This window comes from Anser cygnoides, chromosome 13 (assembly GCF_040182565.1).
Source record: "Anser cygnoides isolate HZ-2024a breed goose chromosome 13, Taihu_goose_T2T_genome, whole genome shotgun sequence".
Classification (NCBI taxonomy): Eukaryota; Metazoa; Chordata; class Aves; order Anseriformes; family Anatidae; genus Anser; species Anser cygnoides.
Window position 1 is genome coordinate 10,379,138 of NC_089885.1, and position 15,866 is coordinate 10,395,003.

The 15,866-nt window shown below is 36.3% G+C and overlaps 1 long non-coding RNA gene across 5 annotated transcripts in view; it reads right to left on the reverse strand.

Moving 5' to 3' along the window:
* Positions 1-15,866, reverse strand: part of LOC106037734 (uncharacterized) — a 504,883-nt gene that overhangs the window by 5,929 nt on the left and 483,088 nt on the right. For 4 of the 5 annotated variants that reach the window (XR_010834690.1, XR_007169486.2, XR_001208191.3 and 1 more), the window contains 3 exons: positions 15,582-15,648; positions 14,217-14,454; positions 11,018-11,140 (listed from right to left, as the gene is read on the reverse strand). This is a non-coding gene — a long non-coding RNA (uncharacterized lncRNA). Of the gene's footprint in view, positions 1-10,306; positions 10,439-11,017; positions 11,141-14,216; positions 14,455-15,581; positions 15,649-15,866 lie in introns of those variants that run through there. The other variant, XR_010834691.1, reaches the window with a different exon arrangement.

Consider the following 15,866-nt stretch of genomic DNA (forward strand, 5'->3'; position numbering starts at 1 on the left):
TGAAAGCTGATTTTCTGATAATAATCATTTTTAGATGCTATGGCCTGTTATCAGGAACTTATTTCAAAATAAGGGAATGACATAGATAACTTTGATAGAAGGAAGTTTGTGGTTCAAAATTATTGTAGGAATTATTTACTCATTGTCTTCTGACTTCTCTTCAAATGCAAAACAATTATATCCAAACAAGGTCACTGCATGTATGCTTTACACCTGCCAGTTGAGAAAAAAAATCACATCTGTTTTTTCCAGGGGATGAAATTTTAATAATAATTGGTACTTACCTATGTCCTATCTCAACTAATTCAATGCTCTTTCAAATACCAGTAGTTCAAACTTCATCGCACATCATTCAGTATAGTCATTGCTCCCTTTTATGGAGCATTAAACAGCAGCACAGCAGATGGGATTTTCAAAAGCGTCTAGCATTGCTCTGTCCTGACTTCTGCTGAAGTTCATGAGAGTTTTCACATTGATATTTATGAGTGAGAACCAAGAGAACACCAATTCTCTCATTGACCTCAGCAGCAGGAGAGAGAAATCAAGGCTGGTGGACTTTGAAAAACTTTCCCTAAGTGACTTCAGCCAACATGTCATGATACGACATTAGCTGAAACAGTCAGGTCACTTGGGTCACCTTTTCCAACAACCACTCCACATTGCCTTTGAGGGAAAGTTTTAAGATGTTTCATTCACCTACTGAGAACTGAAACCACAGTGCTTGTGAGAAGTCTGTGAATGCAGTCTCTGTTTTCTCATTGCTAGGGTAGGAGAGGAGAAAGGGTAAAGGTATAAATTTTGTGTCTCATAATAATGAATGTTTGTGTAACTCCAGATGACTAGGAAGATATTTTCCCTGCACTGCCACATGTAGAACAAAAATATCAAAACTTTCAAGTACATTTGGGATCACAGAATCCAAGTTAAATATTACAACTCATTATACGGTCACAAGCCATTAGTTTCAACTCCAAATTGGCAAGAAAGCTGCAATTTGGAATTCATATGCATGTGGGGAAAAAAATGTGCTTAGAAAAATCTAAAAATTAATCAGAAAAAATGTGTTTCATAGCAACTCCCTTTTTCCATTTTAATACCCTATTGCTTGTGATGATGGCTCATTAGCTTCTGACAAATATTTCATCATTTAATCCTCAGCCTTATTTGAGAATGGCTATATTACATTTCTATTCGGGCTTTAAGGAGGTTTATATTTGTTAGTCTTCATTTCAAATTTACTTAATGTTAATCCACTTCACCAGTTCATAGTGATTCAAATATATGTTTATTCATTTGTCATTCTTCTTCTACAGAAATTGTGTAAAACAGTTCTTTTCTTCACAGTGGTACTTATTCCAAGTCACTGCTTAAAAATAGTTTCATATTACATATAGAAATCTACAGAAAGATGTGGTCTGAACAATTAATGACTTCCTACAAAAGTGCAGTCCATTTTTTTCCCCTGTTCCAACAGCCTGTTAAAATAATTCTACCGGCAGCTAGCAAAAAGTCAGAATGTTCATTAAAGGAAAATGACAAATATTTTTTCCTTAGACACTGTATGATAAGTGTCTGGGAATTACCAATGCCAGATTTTTTACTGCAGCTGTGTACTACCTACATAAGTAAGTGGGAAACATTTATCTTGGTTTGACTTTTGTTTGGTATTGGAGAAACTCTCTTAATGGATCGGTCAGGCAGTATATAATTTTTCTGCATTTACTAAAGGCTAAAAAAAATGTACATCTGCTGTCCTTAGTAAATAGAAACACATGAAAAAATATGCAGTCACTCAATGGGGATGCATAACTTTTCTTTGTAGCAACCTGTGCTACACAGTTTGCACACTGATGACATTAAAATAGAATGTCATGTGTGACAGACCTGGGGAGTCCCCTAGGGAGTCCCAGATCTCTCAAAGTTCACCCAACTGCTGTGTCTGGATCCTAACAAAATGAACCCCTGTTGGTGTGAGTAGGCTGGTAGACCAAATGCTAATTCTTATGTACGCAACACCGAGAGCTTGGATTGGACCTTTAAAATCGCACAAAATGTGTGCCATTGTGGCTTCAAGTAGGAAGGAAATCAGTCTGGGAAACTTGTTTTTCCAACACTTTCACCAACCTATAATTCAAAGGGTGAGATTTCATCTTTCCTAACTTTGACTAGATGCCTAATTTTGAAATGACTGAAACATCTGTGTTTGGGCTTCCTGTGAACCCAGGACTTTCAGGAGATCGTGTGGCTGGTAAATCTCAGCATAATGCAGATATCCAAAATCACTGAGAAGAATCACAATCGGCAGGTGCCAGACTGTTGAATTTACAGGGAGTCCAGATGATCAAATGTGACAAGATATTTAATTTTGGATGGCCAAAGTTAGGTGAGATACATTCTATACGAATGACATGCAAATTCTTGTCACCAGCATGGCTTACAAGAATTAGTTTAGATTCTATGTACTTATCAGAAAACAATGAGTCAAATTTGTTTTGACTATATCATTCTCCTCTAATGTGACAGAGTATGGTAGGAATAAGATTATACAAGCACAGAGTCCTTCTGCATAATTTGTATAATGATGGTGATTATCATATTGGTAACAGTTGGGGAAAAGAAAGCAATTGGCAGAGGATGGGAAGAAGTGGAAGCAAATAAACTAAAACAATGATCTAATATCACCAGGAAAAAAAAAAAAGGAAAAAAAAAAGGAAAAAAAAAAACATCATAGCCAAAATTGACTTGCGGATTGCAACTGCAAATATACAGTAATATGATTCCTCGGTGGATGTAGCAGAACATAATTTGAACTGAAGTGCACTAGAGAAATTAGAAATTTTCTCTTTTGTTTCTTTTTTGACATGACAGAGGTCTGGATAAGTGTTAGTCTTTAATGTAAATTACCAAGATTAGTATGTCTGCAGTTTGTCTACAAATAGTCTTCATCTGTTTAATTTCCTACAATACTGTCACCCTCCATCTCATCCTCTTTGAGATGCTCCAAGGAGAGAAGAATTGTCAGGGTGCAAGAATTATTTAAATTTAATTTTAAAAGGCCACCTTGTTTTTTTTAGACTTTCTTGTAATCAGGCTAACTATCTTGAAATGTAAATACAGAATAAATCAAGATTGTGCTTCTGTATTCAAAAAAATCCAGGATCTCATAGTGTACACTGCAAAGAAGTTAAAATCATAATATTATACAGCTACGTTAAAATGACCTATGCCTCAGTTTCTGGAGAAAGGTTGGATAAATAAGCAGGGTACATAAGTATTGATTTTGTCAAGTACTTCTCTAAGAGCAGCTAATTAGATCCACTTCTATTCAAAGACAGCAGGAGTTACATAGGAAAAGTCTCCAGTAATTTTTGGCTTAAAAATTAATGGAAATTTTTGTCTGGTTCAAAAATATTTGGATTATCTTTGGTGTAATTTTCCAAAGCTCTTTCATTACTCTTATTCTAGAAAGGAAATGGATTGTATTCTAAAATTTAAACCACTCCTTTCCTCTGGCTTCCCCAAACCTACTTTTGTTCTCAAAACTTTGAGGTCCGCTTTGCAAATTTAAAATAATTTAACAGAGATGTTCGACTGTAAATTTATAATTTTTGCAGGGCTTAATCTCAGCTTCAACTTCCTTGAGGCTCAAATAACTTTTCTTCCTCTCCACAGAAAAAAAGATTGTGTAGGGAGATACAAAATGTTTTCACCATATTATTTATCCCAACGTGCTAATATGGACACAGTGTTTTATAGCTATGCGATTTGTGTGTATGTGTGTGCGTGCATAAAGGAAAAGGAGGGGATACATAACAGATGGTTATTACAAATGTTGCTTTACTGTATACATTTCATTTGCAGATTCTGCTTTTGCACATGAACCCTTTCAACTATCAGACTGTATAGCACAAGGGCTTACACAATATCGAGTAATTTTTGGCAGTTGCTGCTCCATCTTTCATCGGTGCCAGATCTTTGGCAGTATAAGCTGAATCCCTGTCTAGTATACAGCAAGCACAAGGTCCTCATTATACTGGAATTTAATACTCAGGGCCAGAAGGCTCTACATACAATGTAAACCCAGAATGTCTCCCTTGCCTTTTGACTGAACAACTGTTTAATACGTAGTGCCTTACAAAGCTGCCATAATTAAAAGGATAATTATTTATATACACATTCAGATCCAATGTAAATAAATAAAAATAAAGAAATTAGTGGGATAAATTTCAGAAGTTAAGTATACTTAAATATATGCATTTATGCCAACAGTGACAATTGGCACAGAAGTCTACGTAGGGCATTATGACATATTCAATATAACAGTCTGCAATACTAGAAACAGGGTGTATACACAAATATACAGTTGGGCACATACAACAAAAATTCTTTTCTGCCCATTCTTCAAGGCATTGTTTTAAATATTAGCAATAGCTTTGAACTACCAGACAAATTTATGCAATGACCTTTAAGTTTCAAGGTCTATTCATTTTCCAAGTGGGAAAGGACGAATATCTTTGCAATATATCCATGTGAATACCCCTCTTCCTAAAGATATCAGTTCAGTGCTGTGCTTATACTGCCAACCTACACAGCCAAACAATTAGCTACAAATAAGGTTTTGACGAAGCACCCACCCTCCAAGAATAGCTTTCTTCAACCAGAGCCTTAGAAGTTTATAGTTCCCAATATCACAGTGATTCCTACCATATCAGCCCCATGGAGGATCTACACCCACCTTCATACTTTTTAAAGTAAAAAATAAAAAATAAATATCTACTGAATATAATCTCCTGTTCCATAAGAAGCAATTAAATGGAACCTCCTTCCCGCACACACTACATTAAAAATATTCATGACATCCCCTGTTGGGTTGCAGTTGCCTCTCTTTTTACACTGATACTTTCTTTCTGCATTGAGCAATCACAGAGATATCCTGAACAGAAGAAATAGTGCAAGTCTTGCATGGAGCATATCATACATATCAAGAGGAAGTTGTTGGACTTCCTTTGCCTGAGATACTTGCCAAGTACTTTCTGTTATTATATCTGCCTGATATAATTTAGTTTTGATTTTTGACTCAGTTCCTATTGCCACCAGCTCTAAATTATGAACTTAGTTTTTATTTACTTAGTGCAAATTTGACAGAGGCACAAAGAGCCAGTTTCATTTCTTACACACATGGGTGGACAAAGAGAACCAGAAGGCATTTTGAAGAAGATTGGAAAATGTTCAGGCTTTAATTTATCATCTCCTTGTTAGGGGAGTGGAAAAAAAAAAATCACAACTGCAACTTAAGGATACATGAGGAATAGAAACACGAAAGTACATGAAGGTTATGCCATTTTCTTCTGAAATGCACGTGTTGCTAATTGTTTCTCTAAGGGGTCTCTGACTATTCATTTCTGCTGCACAATTAAGAGCTTCACAGCCCCTGGATGATTTCAGCCCATTGTCTTTCTCCCAGCAGGTATCTTTGATAGCAAAGCTGGTCAGTGTTCTGAATCCCACCACCCAACCACATCCAAAGAAAGATTTGAGTTGCCGGTTGGGTTTAGGGTACTTGTTCTGAAAACAGAGAATATATTTTGTCATTTATTTTTATTTGTCCCTTAGCCATACCCCAGGCTTTGTTTATTTCTTTAACTGTTCTGGATACAAGTAAAGCCACAGTCCTAAGGCACAAGCTTTAAGCAGTTCTCACTTTACACCTGGGAAGAAAGCTTAGAAGACAAATTAATGTAATCATGGCTTGCTTTGACCCCTACTTAAGACTGAGTATCTGTAGTCATAGGGATACCTATTTTATGATGTTTCCTACTAAGTGACCTTATGTGGAAACTGAGTACCAAGGCAGCACTTACGGAAATGCACAGCAGTATAACACTGAGAATCGGAAGTTTTCACCTTTTCAGTACAAGCAACATTTTTTCTCTCTTTTTAACATACCCTCCGTACATACATTACTGTTTAGGTGGCTAAGTACTCTTCTGGATTATATCCTAAAGGAATAGGTAATCAGAGTAAGTCTAATAACTCCAGATCAAATGGTTAAGTCAGGAGGAGAAAGGGATTCTTTAGAATGGCCAAGTCAACCTCAGTGATCAAGGCTGTAAATAGAAATATGTATTTTATTAACTTACCTTCAGTGTTCTTTTTATTATAAATGAAGTGAGGCATTGTAATTGGGAATAAGATATCCATACTATACAGAGATATACTGTGCTTTATATCAGTTCATGAGTGTTTGAGGTCACTCCATTTTGCCTTGATTTTGAAGTAATTTTACAAAATCAAGCATTAGTTGCTATGAGGCTGCTTGGCACAAGAGCACATAGGTACCCTGAGATAAGTAAAAACTGAGGTAAACTGTTCACGTTTCTTTATATATCTTTATGTATCTCTATATATTTTTATGACCTCGACAGCATTTTCATGAGATTATAATTTTGTCACTAAAATTCCCTCTACAGGCTGAGATTTATCACAACAAGGCTTCAGTATTTTAATAGCTCCTTAAAAGATGAAATTAGACTCTAATGCTGGAAAAAGCTTTACTGCTTAGATCAAAGCTGGCTGAAATTCAGTTTTGCTTCATGGGAATTTAGGATATTTTGACCAAGTTTTTATTTCAGTATGGAGATGAAAGTAGAGTTGTCTAAACTTCCCATGAAAGCAAAATCAACAACAACAAAAAAAACGTTTTTATATTAGTCATCTTTGATAAACAGAACAGAATTTGGTCAAATGGAAATAAATCAATACTGCATGAGTACCAGTTTCCCAGAGCTTCCAGGAGTTCCAGAACAACCAAGGAAATTCCCATGAATTAGGTATAGGGAGTTAAGGTGCTGGAGACGGAGTCATAGCAGGGTTTACCAGTGCTTGAGGAGCAGGAGCATTACAAAGGGCCTAGACATTCTGAGATCCTTCTATATGTGCAGTCCCATGGGCTTACATCTGAGAATCTCCTCCCAATGCTATGTTTATTTGCTATAAAACAAAGAAGTAGTCTTCTCATTTTGAAAATGAGGACAAAAAGAGAAGACATTGCCAAGATGTAAATTCATCTTTGCAACACTTAGCCTTGGAAAGTCAGGGGCTGAGGACAATCAGGAAATTATGGCAAACTAGTTGAGAAGAAATATATTGGAAAGGCCTGTAATTTGGACTGGAGGATGATGCATCCATCCATTCAGTATTCACAAAAAATACTTTTATTCTCAGGTCAGGAAACTTACTTAGCTCCATATCTTCAAACAGAAAATTCAGGAAAGTAGTCCTGATTGATAGTGCTAGTACATTGAGGTAGGAGGTATCTTCAATACACTTCTCCTCAGTCACTTCCAAAGTTGTTCCACTTTCTGTAAATCACTAAAATAATCTTTTGATCATAGGGCCTAAGAGAGAGACTGACTTTGCAACCGAATGGGTTAGATGCACTTTTGGGACTGTCTTGTGCATGGAGAAATTACATGACTCCAGAGTGAGATGACAAGCGGCATGTTTGAAGATCAATATTTTAGTCTTAGCTACGCTTGTAGTAGACCATGTATTTATCTGCCCAAAGGCTCAAAATGAAAGTTGTAGTTGAATCAGCAGCTTAATGGTATTTGTCTATGAATGCAGAATGTTTACTATTTCTTGTCAAAAGGCTGTCTACTAGTTTTCCTTGGTTTAGAACACCAAAATGCAACATACATACATTTGCTAAACATTATAATTAAATAGTAATTGCTATGACAAGAATAATAAATGCATACTTGAGCTCTGTAAAGGTGTAGTTTAATGTGTTGTTTGTTTTTTTTTAGTTTTCTGAGAAATCATTATGGCTTATCATATCGTTATATAACTCTACGAAATATTTATACTCTATTAAGGATCTATAATACAAAATGCACATTTGTTTCTCTATATTTCTAGCAGAGCCCCAAAGTAGGTATTAAAATATAGGTGGTGAACAAGCAGAAGTCACAGAATTTGATTAAATCCGAATATGACTGTTGATAGAATATTAAACTCAAAATGAGTCTCCTATTCCATCGTGTATTAACAGCACTTTGAAAATGTGTATACAAAAACAAAAAAAAAAGAATACAATTATTGCACAGCATCATAAAAATGTTTAAGTAATCACAAAATTGTGGAAAAAAAAAAACTCTACCATATTCTAAATCATTAAGGTTATTTTTATAAGAATTTATGCTGTCTTATTTGATTGCTGCAGTGATTGCTAACTTAGGAATGATCTTACCTAAAACAAACTGCAATATTTTACTGCAAACCATAGAAGAAATTAAATCTGAACACACAAAAAAAAAGCTGGCAGAAGTGAGCCATTAAGCCATGCCCTGTTATTTTACACCCTGTCATGTTAAATCTGTAATTTTAACGTGGTTTTCCAACTGAGGCATCATATACAACATGAGCTGTCGTTTTTTGGGGGTGCCTCAGCTTTCTCATAGATGTTACTGTGAGCAAGTGTTGGCATGGGACTCACTACATACGGCAACATTCTCTCAGTACACCTCCCCAGGTTCATGAATCTCAATGAGGAGTAATTTGTGCTGTTTCTTCAAAATAATAGTGCAAGTAGGAAAATCACCAGTTAAAGTAGATTCATGACTTATATTCATTACGGAGGCATGGAAGCATGCAAACTGTGTTCCTCATTTTTAGATGATGGGCAGGAAATTTTTACGTCCAACATCTTGTGACCAAAAGACCTAACAGGTTCTCTATACGTACATCCATGAAAGCTCTTACTGGATGTTCAGCAACATGATGAAGTTTTGACATCTGAAATCCAGCACTCTGAACTGGGAGAGGTGCCCAAATAAAGCCTGAGTCTAAAACTCTAAACCTGAGTGTTGATAATCCAGCAGACACAGCACACACCGTGCTTCCTTGACTCAGTCAGTCTACTAATTGAATGCAAATAATGACATAAGAATACTTTGCAAGATGCGACAGTGCTAGATGAAAGGAATAGAAAGTGTTCATCAGCTGATCTGCATCTTTTTTTTTTTTTCTTTCCCAGTGTGGCATTTTCAGTGAGAGAAAATTAGGCTGAATTTCAGAATGAGTGCAAGATCCCCAAACAAGTAAATTTTGAATAACACTGTCTTTTGAATCAAACAGCAACACTGTTTCCTCCGAGAAAACACTTTCAAAATTATGAGCTTTCTTTGAGTTAGCATATGCCAAAAAATGGGTTGAATTGCAGCTGTTTTCAGAGTTCGGCATATACTTTCAACCTGTTCTCAGTTTCTTTCACTATTAAAAAATGCAAGAGACTCTTTCTCGGTGCTTAAAAGCTGAAAAAATACGCACTAGCTTGTAAAAATCATATTCTGCAAGGTTTAAAAGATTCCTTTAGTAAAGCATTTGATTTTGAAAATTAAGGCTATGCTGCTTCCACAAGGCTTTCGCAGCTCCCACAAGGAATATAATCTTGTTTCAGGTTTAGAAAAATATAAATCTCTTGACAGTGATGCCTCTGGCTTTTAGTAGGACTCCTTCATGGTTAGGATGGAAAGCTATGTGTCTCTGGTTCCTACTGAGTGAAGACAATCAAGAGGTATTGGGGATGTGCTGGGGCTCAGCAGACTCAACAGTATCACTTCAGTATCCAGTCAGTGGCAGCACAGTGTGAGCAGAGCTTTTCTTGATTCTTACAGCTGACGGTGGTTTGGACGTTTACATTATTTCTTTGAGAAACAAGTGTAATGGCAATGGAGAAGTACCTTTTCAGGGCTGACAAACCCCACAGTGCGTCAGTGTTAACATTTCACAGGCTAAGTGGAGTGAGATGGGAGAAATCGATGGAACAGTTCTGGAGATAGTGCTGCTGACAGAAAGGTGCCTTTTTTGTTGTTGTTGTTTTATTGTTGTTTTTGAGTTTGTTTTTTTTTTGTCTGTGTTGGAAAATATTTCTTCTATATAAATATAATAACAAAATATTAATATCTATGAGATATATTGAGGTATATGTTAATATATGTGAGTAGGTCACATATCCAATTTTAGGGCACTTTTAGCTTTACAATGTGACCAAGTATGATCAAGGCATATTCTGTTTGGTTTTTTTATTTGCAAGAAGAGGGGTTTTAATAATACATGAACAAATACTAGTCTGGTCGTTACGTAATGAAACAAAAAAAAATGTTACAAACTGCTCTGCTTTCCTTTGGTGGAGCACCTGAATAACTGTGCAGAAAAACAAGCATGAGGGAGCTGAGGATCAGCTCTGTACCATCCTTGTTTGCTCCACGTTCCGATCTGCTGCGTCCTGATGATGAGAGCCGTGAGAAGGCTCGGTGATTCATCCCGTAGGTGGCTGCCTGTCACGGGTGGGTGAAGTTCTTCCTATATATAGCTTGTGCATGAGTTCACAGCACATTTGGGGATGGCTTGGAATGAAAGGTGCTCTCAAAAAGCCCTGGGTAAATCGATGTTATTTTATTATTACAGCTAGGTGCTAGCAGCTGACAATTTCAATAATTGGATCAACATTCCTGCTGCAAATGCCAGCAGGTTTGACTCAGCTGTTTATGGTTCTGTGGCACATAAATTATATTCTATTAAACTAATTTTATTTCAGGTGAGATTTTGGGGTGATGGCAGAAAGGAATCTGCTCTGTCTTCCACAGAAGTTAGAGATCCCAGTGCTGCTGGCCCAAATGACGTTTTCTCTGTCATATTGTGAGTTGGCCAGACATGCAATGACAGTTTCAGTTTATGGCTGTGGTGTGGATAAGTTCAGTGCTGCAATATAATGGCTTAGTGCTTAGAATTCTCACCCAGGATGATAAAGTCCCCATTTCTCGCCCTTGGTCTGTTACAGGCACTGCATAGCTCATCAGGGCTGTGAATCCAAATAGGGACAGGAATGCTATCACACCCAACTGGAGTTATCTGGGTTTTGGCATGTAATCTAATTACCAGAGTTGGGTGGAAGCAGTATATATGATGAAATTATCGTCACCTCAAAACCATCTAAAGAAGTAGACTGACTTACCCAGATAATAAGGGAATGTTGCTACTCTTCTGGTGTGAGAAGTTACTTGGAGTTTCAGCAAATTATCACCCACAGAGTACTGCAGCTAGAACATCATCTTGGAAGAGAAGCTTTGTCTTCTTTCTAAAATGAGGAACAAACTTCATGGTAGGACAGTAACCTTTATATGTTTAACCTGAAGGTTAGAGCACTTATCTGAAACCCTGCAATGTGGAACCTGTTTCTACCTCTTTTTAAACATAATGTACATTCTTTTAAAATCCCTTGATACCAAAGAAAATCTGGTCGTTAACTTCTGTAAAGCCTCTTCTACACTCATGACAAAAACTGTGTACTGATATAATACAATTTTACTTTTACTCGGTGAATTGTAATTGCATCAATAGTCTCACGATTTCAAAGCAGTGCTTCCCAAGAGGATTGACAATTTGTTTTTTGGAAAAAGTAGCACTGTGAACTTCAGAAGTATATTTATTAGGTCCAAACCCATCAAACTTACCCTTGACTGTCTGTTTGCTTACTTTCTCCATCACTGCCTCTCTCTTTCCCTGGCATGAATAATGTATCTTTAAAGTTTGTGGGTTTTTTTCCCCTTCTCTTAACACCGAGAGAAAAATGGAGATGTTAATTTCTTACAGTGGCAGCTAAGACAAGCACAATTAAGCAGTTTACTTTCTAGGGATTGCTCGCTGAATTCTTCAAGAAGTTCCTCTGCAGCTGATGTAGTTGAGGGCCATGCCATCCATTCCTAGCTGACAGCAAACAGATGGTCTGTCATCCGAATTGTTCATACTTCTAGGAGGGTACATCATTAATGAAGCCAAATACAAGCTTGCAATTTCAGCTCCCTGGTATTATATAAGTGGTGCTGTATACTATAGGAGTAATTTATTAGATCCCATGTGTCATTCATGGAAACCAGTTATGCTGAATCTGTGACGTGGAAAAAATCAGCCTTCTCCAGTAGCATATGTTAATGGTTTCTTGCATTATTTCTGACAAATTTTATTTTTCCACAGGTGAATAAATTCTAATGCTGCTTTGCAGCTCCAAAAGTAGTAGTGCATCTCTGTATTTCCTGACATATGCCAACGTTAGATGTCGGGATACAGAAAAACCCAGGACAGGTAGAAATGCCAATCATTAATTGTTTTTAGATTTACATAAAGTCCGTTTTCCCTCCCCACCCAATCTAGAATAGTCTATTTGTTGGGGGACAACATAAAATTCTAGTGACTTGGTGGCTTGGTTGGATGCTATATGTAAAAAATTCAGATTTTAAAACACATTCAGCTACACAATTCCTCCTATCCTTTGAAAATCAAAAAGAAATAATAGTTAAAGTATCAGGTCCCATTAGCTTTACTCTCACAAATATTCCAATTGAAAATATTCCAGCTGAGTAATATCTGGTCTCTTGCTTAATGTTTGTTTCCTAGAACTGAATTTCTGCAGAGCAGTGACCTGTGTGATCATGTTCACTGATACAAAAAGGTGCATTTCTTCATAGTCCTTTAGTACTTCAGTATGTGGCAATACAATAATAAACCAGTCCAAAATCCTAAACAATGAGCGATGATTTTAGGATAAAAAGATATACATGAATAACTGCTGTGGTGCTTAATCTTAAGAGGTATATAAACTGACAGCTGCATGGCCAACAATCTTAAACACTGCATTAGTGTTCACATAGTTTGTTGTTCTTTGGATATATTTTTCTCTGTAATATATATACCACTTGTATTTTTAAAAGGAATTTCTTCAAACCCCTGTAGACTTCTTTGTCAATTTTATAATTGCTTGATAGTTTTTTTCAGCAGAATAATTTAGAAGTGTGTCTTGTGTGCTGTCACCTTTGATTAGTAAAGTTCTGTATGGGGGGATGGTGATGTCTGAAGGCTAAAGTGGTTACATTCAAGGATTTTGTTTGAGAAATTGTAGTTTTTTAATAAATGACTGCCATTTAAGAAATCTTAAAGTGTTTGGAAAAGCATTGTTCCTAGGGTGTATTATTGTACGTTTTGTTTTTTTTTTCATGTTCACCATTTGCTGTTCTTCTATTCTTTCTCAATTACTATTGATGTTCAGGATGCCTGTCAGATGATGCCTTTTTATAAGCTGTTCTGCAAGTTGAACACAAATAACATGACAGCTTGCAGGCTACTTGTTGTCATGGTTTTCTTACTTTGCTCTGGGCAGTGCCATATAAAGAATACTACATCTCGGCTCCTATTTGCATCAACCAAATATTTTAAAATTAACACAATAATATCAGAATGGCAGGATGTCTGTGACATTACCAGCACCAAGAATGCAGAATAAAATTATGTTCTGTTTCTGCCTACACATTTTCACCCACTCCCAGGCTCTGTACTACTGTGGTTACAGAATTGTTGGTTTCTGTGGAAGTAAGTTGATTTCAGGTTCTGGGACCAATTATGAAATTTAGTTTCAGCTGTCTTTCTGACTGCTCTTGCAGGCATTCATAAATGAGATGCAACACAGGGAATGCCACCCTACATGCTAAAGAATAGAACTGGCTTCCAACAATTTACTCTGAGGACACCTTAACTTTAGAAGTTCTGTGCAACACACAGAATTCAAAAAAGCTCCAAGAAATTACAGCTTCAAAAACTCTTTGAAGTCGTTGGATTGCATGAACTCACATACAATAACTGTATAGCTAACTCCATTTTAGCATTTCTGATAGAAACTCTGCTTGCTCCTGTGTTTTCCTTCTTGTTTTCCTTCCTTTCTTGGGAGAAAGACGTTACAGGTACCTGTACAACGAACTTATTGCTTTCCTTCAGAAGTTTTCTCAGAAACATGCTTGAACATGGTGTGTAAACAAACCTGACTGTGAGTATGCTGCTGGCAGACAGAAATACCTATTGAGCATGAAGACTGGTATCACCTTCTTGGTTCTTAACTTGCTCCATCAGTCCGTCTGTACTCAGCTGTATTTTTCATTTTAAATGAAAAACACTTTCACAATAAATTTCTGAGTGAAAAAACACTTTTAGTTCTACTTTATACTTATGCTGTTTGTGTTTGTGTAAAACTCTACATATTTGTACAAAGTCTACCACTGTGGAATTCACTATTGTTCCAACAGGTGTTATGTTAACATAAGTGTTAGCATAGCATTCAACTAATACTCAATAATTACTACTGCTATTATTCTCCTTATACAGATTACCTTCGTAAGGTCAGGAAAATATAACCGGAGAATAACCTTCCCATGGTCGCATCTCTTTATTTAGGTTAGGCTACAACAGCTTGCTGCTTTCAGTCCTCAAGACAAAGATGCACATCCTTCTCTCCAAGCAGTGTAAAAGAGAGTTGTCTTTGCTACATCCAGAAAGATTCAGGCCAGATGGAACCACTAGGTACTCCAGTCTAACATGAACAATATTATGTACACATGACTTTTAGACCTGTTGGAGGAAAAAAAAGAAAAAAAAAAAAAAGAATTTTTATGAAAAGTATTTAATTAAAAATTAAAAACAAAAAATACCCCCACCCCCTAAAAGAAAGAAATTCACACAAAAATCCCACACATTTTATTTCATTGTTTGTTGTTTTATTATATATCCTTTCAGGGGAGAAAAAAAAAAAAGGCAAAAAAGCAAAATACTTGGTATGAGTTTCAAACCTGAAAATTGTTTCAGAAAATGATTTTTTTTTTTTTAATGGGCTTAAAATTGAGCAATTTTGGATTGGCAGGAAGAAAAAAAATCGACAAACCATTAAACCAGCAAGCAAACCAATATACCAGTTAAGACCCCAAATCTCAGCTAACAGGAAAGCTTGCTGATTGCTTTCTGATTCTAAAGCATTTGGGAAAACCTGCTATGAACATCATAACGGGATTCAGAGGAGAAACAGTAATGCTGAGAAACAGTGAAGAACTGGTGTAGATACATTTCAGAAATGTGTTCGGCAGATATGCAAGGACAGTTGTCCCTAATAACATTAGCATGTTTGCCTGGGGAAACAGAACTTACTAAATTTCACAACTAAATGGCCACATTTCCATAGTAGAGAAGAGAAGAGATTAGAGATAGCTGCACATGAGTTATCCTGGTTTCCTTGTGTATATCTTAGAAGAATCTTTTGTATATTTTTGAAGTTAAACTTGGTGATGGGCATCAAAGTCACTGTGGCTACAGATGAGGCTTTAATTCTAAAATGGAGTGGTGATAAACATAACCAACCAGGTTTGCAATTGTGTTTCTATAAAAACAAAGATATTGTTTCTACTGGTGATTTGTAGGTAATTTGTCTTTGACTGTTCATCAAAACCTTTTGCACTTCTTAAGTATTCACAGAAAAAATCTGCTAAAAAAGCAGATTATATTTTCCCTAAGGCCACAATGGATTCACGCAGGTCTAGTTATCCATATATTTCAGTATAATGTGGGCTAGACTTTAGAATCATAGAATCATTAAGCTTGGAAAAGACCTCCAACTGATTACCTGGTCTAAGCTCCCCCCCACCATCAATATTACCCACTAAACCATGTCCCTAAATAAGATACCTAACCTTTTCTTAAACACCCACCATTTTGTAGTCTGTCACTTTTCCTGGACAGCCTCTCTAGATGTTTATTTCAGCAACATTATTTGTTCTGTTGGAAGAAAGAAATTAAAGATATAAGGATTCAATCTGCTTAAATTAAGTTATTCCAAAAAAATTCCATTCCCCAAAATACTCTCAGTTATTTATCACTTCATTATAGAAATGGAGACCAAGCTTTTCTTCCAGATACAAATTCCTAGAAATATAAAAGAAAGTAGGAATTACTAAGTAATGGATATACAACTTGCTTAAGCCCAACTAATTAAC